Raw genomic sequence first — 6,000 nt, forward strand, 5'->3', positions numbered from 1 at the left:
TGGAACAATTTCTACTCCCAGTCTTTCCGCCATGACCCTGACCAGGACAAAAAGTGATGAAATTACAATTCAAAAAGAATTCGCTGTTAATTTTTGTCTTTTTCTTATTTACATTTTTCCTAATGTCTCAAATTTTGTACTATACAGGTGTTTTGTTATGTAAATTTATATACTATATATAATTGTATTGGTCTGGTGTTTGTGTTGTCTACATACTGTATACTAAAATAATAAGTTTTGATAAATAGTATCTATCATAACACGAATGGACAACAATAATAGTTTAATATGTCTCTAACAAAAATAAATATATATTTAATAATAAACAAAAGTTACTGCAAAATTTTAAACAAATTTATTCAGGTATACAGCATACGTATAAGTACAATGTGCTGGAAAGACTAGTATAAAAAATGCTATAACAATTACTGACTGGGTTGTGACAATTTGCCAGAGATGTATCACTATTTGCAAAATACATACATATATTTATGTATAAAGATTACTAAATACCCTTAAAAATAATTGCTTTTTTTTTTTTTAACAATATTATCTTATCATGTGGCAATTAATTGTCCACCCTTAAATCAGAAAAAAAAATTAAAGGGATTTGCATATTTCAGCTTCTACAGCGCATAATAAAATTAAACAATTAAAATAATCTGACTAGATGTCAACTAGTGCTCCACTTAATAAAAGTTGCTATTAAATGGCTTTATTTTGACTTAAAATCATACAGGCGATCAATGCTATTGGATATTGGACAACGCTTTTAATATTGTAAAAATGTATCGTATTGATTATTTTATCCATTTCATTGCAGCCATTATCTCTAATATCACCCTGAGGCAAACACACAGGATAGATGCAGACGTTTAAATTCCTTCTATTCACAAAGCTGTTTGGGCATGAACAGTCAGAAACTGTGCATACATAAAAATCACTTTCATATTGTATTTGTATACCATGACAGCATTAAAGCAAGAGTTAATAAACCAGATTACATATTATCAGTGCACCCTGACATGTTTACTTATCATACTTATCATTATTTTAAACTTGTTACGGTGTTTTTTTAAATGAGTTATAAATAGGATTTTCAAGATGATGCCATAACAATTATAACATTATAATCACAGAAAGTCCAGCATCTCATTGCAATGTATTATTCAGTCCTGTTTTAATTAGATACACTTTATTATTCATAAGTTTAAAATTTACTTACACGATAATTGTTCTACACTGACATAATAAAGTGAGTATTGTCCTGCAATGGACTGGTGCCGTATCAATAGTTTTCAATACAAATACTGTGTTGAATTAACATCAAACGGTTTAAATCAACCATTTTGTATTAATAAAACATTAAAGTTTTTAAATTACAGCAAAGTACATGTGAGGTGGATTTTTGGCAGGGCTTCCATTCTTTAGCTTTTTGTATAGCAGACTAACCTCGTACAATATCATGGGAAGTCATTCAAAACTTTACCAGTGTTAGAAGGGCAGTGCTACATATGGATAATTACAGTTAAACAAAAATAAAACTACAAAAATACAATGTATATTTCATTAAAGTAGATACAAATACAATACTTCCATGCCAGCCAGTGTAAAACACAATTTAAACAGACCAGTAAATGATAATAAAAGCAAAAATTTAAAAAGTAAATGCACAAAAAACTGTTACCTTGAGTTTACATAATTTAAATGTGTACACTATTTTCACATAAATAAACTACATAACAACCTCATAATTGTTGTATAAATTATTATAATAATAAAACATTGTAATAAAACATTTATTGTAGTTAGAATGTACACAGTTAAATTACAATAATACTTTTTTTCAAACAAAAAAGAAACAAAACCTCCAAAAATAACAAAAAGCTATGAATTTGTATTGCTTTAATAAACTATGTCTTATTTCACCTAGATTATTATTACCAGTGTTACCACCTTAGTCAAGTAATGCAACTATGTACAATGTGTATTTACTCCATTCTATATAACTAATTCATTTAAACTTTTGAAGCAAAAATAACCTAAAGAAATACGTACACTCCTAAAATAATGAATTTTAAAAATGCATTTTAGGTTAACACATATTATCTCCATTCTGAGTATGTGTATGTAGTGTTTACGGTGTGCTAAATTAATTATACAAACATTATACTGAGTATTAATTTTTAAATGTTGTGTTTATATTCTGTATTCAGCTAAGAGCTTATTCCCCTCTTATCTAAGTAAAGAGCTAGGCTGGATTAGACTAAGCCAGTAATGTAAAACTATTTACCCTAAACAATACATCGACCTTTAATGGCTTTGAGAGCTTTTTAAGAAAGATATATAAAAACAAATTAAACTAATTGATGTATGCCTCAAGCTTAATGTTGATTTAAGATAAATACATTTGTAGGTGACATACTGGCCAGTGTGTATTTTTTTCTGTAACTGAATCATTGTTTTTGGAATGAATCTTTCTTTCCTAATAAAATGAATTTGCATTTTTATAAGGTTATTTGATACTATGAAAATATACTGATTCATAAATATACAAACCCTATTTCATAAAAAAAACCTAATTTTTTTTTTGATATTTAGTAAAATGCAATAAAAAGAAGAATCTGCTTTTAGAATCTTTATCTTTATCTTTAACTCAAAAAAGTAGAAAAAAATCAGTGTTTTCACTGATTATTCTAGTTTGTAAATATAAATATGTTTAGAATTTAATTCCTGTAGCACAGTTAAAAAACGTTGGTACAGGACAAATTAAGAGTGAAAAGTTCATATAATATTTAAGTCACTGTGTTTTAAATTGTTACCAAAAAAAGCAGATGCTACTGAAATAAATATAGCTACATGGGCTCAGGGGTACTTCAGAAAACCATAGTTACTTAACACAATTTGCCGCTGCATTAAGAATGAGAAAGCCATACATCAATTCTATACAGAACTGCTGGTACGTCTGAAAATGTGTGCTGTGGTCAGATGACTCCACGGTACAGCTTGTTTTGGGGAAAAAGGGACATGAAGTTCTCCTTACCAAAAACAAAAATGACCATTCAGACTGTTACAGCAAAAGATGGAAAAGCCAACATCTGTCATGGTATGTGGAGGCATCAATGCAAGGCATGGATGACTGGCATAATTTAGATGTACCAATATTCTGAGGTGTATGTTGGGATTTTAGAGAGAAGTCTGTAGTTTTTTCATGCTTTGATCTTCCTGCTGTAAGGCAACAGTGCTACCTATGGAACCACTGTGATGCCCAAATGAAGATTCCAAAAAAATAATACTTCTTCTTTTCACTGCATTTTACTAAATGTCCAAACATTTCTGGCAATTGGTACATAAAACCACATAAATTAAAATTTTATGATGGTAGAAAAAGTTAGTTGTCATTTAACTTTGTGTGACCACTTCCTAATTTATTGCTAGTTATTATGATTAATTATAGCTGGTGACTAATTATCACTTTTTAACTAACTGCGCCTATTTACAAATTCAGGAAAATGTGGTCTTTGTCGAGCTGTCCATTATGCTGGGAAAAATGTGTCTGGCCATGTCTTTTTTTCACCTTATTCAGCAAAATGGATTATTAATTGTATTAGTTTCAACGAATCATCGGTACACAGCTCCCCACCATCGGAGACCTTCACCACCAGCGCTGTGTGCGCAGAGCACACAGCATCATCAGGGACCCCTACCACCCCAGCCACACACTGTTTAACCTTCTACCATCTGGGAAAAGATACAGGAGCATACGTGCCAGGACCAGTCGGTTTAAAAACAGTTTTTTTCCAACCTCAATAACTTTACTGAACACCACTATTCGCCGTTAACACTGGACATTCTGGACTAAACACTGGACCTATTATTTATTATTTATCATTGCACCTTCTGATTACACACTGGACTGTTGTGTTATTTATCATTGCACATTTATCATTGCACAAGTTGCACCTGCACTTTACCATCACCCCGGACTGCACACTGGACTGTTGTAATTCTTTATCATTGCACCTGCACTTTACACAACCGTCATATGTATAGTTATAGTTATATTTTCACCATCCTATATAGTTATAGTTACAGCTGTATAGTTACTATTTACACATCCTTTATCCCAGCACTGTTATTACTAATATATACCTAACTAATCTTTATTATTATTACTGTTATTATTATATTACACATTCATTTTTACTAATATGCTTATTGTTATTATTGCTATTATGTATATAGTAATATGTACATAGATATAATTTCATATATGTAACTAGCTATAGTTATAACTCTATATTCATATTAATCATAGGTATATGTTACTAATATTCTCTGTTTTTTGCACTATGCTACTATTAGCACTTCTGGTAGATGCTAACTACATTTCGTTGCCTTGTACCTGTACTAAGCAATGACAATAAAGTTGAATCTATCTATCTATCTATCTATCTATCTATCTATCTATCTATCTATCTATCTATCTATCTATCTATCTATCTATCTAGTTAATAAATAAAAAAACATTAATAATAATTAATACATTAATTAATAAAGTGGTCACCAGCTGTAGGCAATAACAATCAATAGTGATAAATCAGGAGTTAAAGTACAGTATATCGTAGAACTAACTGTCTATATTACTAATGAATATTCTAAGCTGCAGTTTTTATCATTTTGACTAAACAGAATTACAGAAAACTCAAAATAAACTGACAAAAAAGGACTTTTAAAATCCTAAGACTGTCATAACATACATGTCCCTTACAAATGTACAGTATGTAAACGTTACATACAGTACACACTTTAAATAAATGAAGCTCAATGTTTGATCTGTTTGTGCATATATTATGTTCCTTAAAATCATGTTACAAATTGTGTATTGTAAAACAGATCAGTGAGTTGACAATATTTTGGCAACCTCATTAGGTAAGTCTAAGGTAAGTAAGGATATCTTACTGCTAATCATTAAATATATATTTTAAATAAATAATTATTGGTCTTTTATATGTGTAATGTAAGAAACCTACTGATTATGAATTGCATGTATGTTAAAGTACTGTACAGTATATCATAGAACTAACTGTCTATATTACTAATGAATATTCTAAGCTGCAGTTTTTATCATTTTGACTAAACAGAATTAAAGAAAACTCAAAATAAACTGACAAAAAAGGACTGTATGTGTTTCGATTATTTAACCACAAACCAATTTGAGAAACTTTTAAAATTCCAAGACTGTCATAGCATATACAGTATGTCCCTTACAAATGTATGTAAACTTTACATACAGTACACACTTTAGATAAATGAAGCTCAATGTTTGATCTGTTTGTGCATATATTATGTTCCTTAAAATCATGTTACATAAAGGTTTTATTACTTATAGGTGTATTATGTAACAGATCAGTGAGTTGACAATATTTTGGCAACATCTTTAGGTAAGTCTAAGATAAGTAAGGATGTCCTACTTCTAATTATTAAATATATATTTTAAATAAATAATTATTGGTGTTTTATATGTGTAATCTAAGAAACCTACTGACTGAATTGCATGTATGTTTTATCTGTTAGTAAAAATGAGTTTATGTGGTGCTTTTGGGATTAGAAAATAAAACATTATAACACACATTGTGTTACATTATAAAGAGACACACTGGCTTCTTAACTAGATGTTAATAAGTAATAAGTAAGACAACTTATGTTAATAAGTAATACAACGTGTGTTAAATACACCTGTTTCGACATCTCCTAAAAGCAATAAACTCAAATACACAAAATCTAAAGTTAGGCACATTTTACAAATAGGTTAAACGAACAGTTATTAGTTCTTTAAGTAATTTAGTGAATGACCAGACTAGCTGTATTAGAGGATAAAGTGTTGAGTATTACAGCATGATTAGATAAAGTGTGATTCAGTAGTGTATTTGGGATGCTGCTGTACCTGCTGCACCGCTTCGAGTTTGCACTATTTCTCTCCCTGGCTTCGTATCTTTT

The 6,000-nt window shown here is 29.8% G+C and overlaps 1 protein-coding gene across 1 annotated transcript in view; it reads right to left on the reverse strand.

Annotated features, from left to right (window-relative positions):
- The window catches only part of LOC134324859 (chemokine-like protein TAFA-2), a 55,030-nt gene extending 49,030 nt beyond the window's left edge, over window positions 1-6,000 (reverse strand). Inside the window, exon 1 of the mRNA XM_063006777.1 lies at window positions 5,948-6,000. The gene's annotated coding sequence lies outside the window, so the exon portion shown is untranslated. The remainder of the gene's footprint in view (window positions 1-5,947) is intronic.

This window comes from Trichomycterus rosablanca, chromosome 1 (assembly GCF_030014385.1).
Source record: "Trichomycterus rosablanca isolate fTriRos1 chromosome 1, fTriRos1.hap1, whole genome shotgun sequence".
Taxonomy (NCBI): domain Eukaryota; kingdom Metazoa; phylum Chordata; class Actinopteri; order Siluriformes; family Trichomycteridae; genus Trichomycterus; species Trichomycterus rosablanca.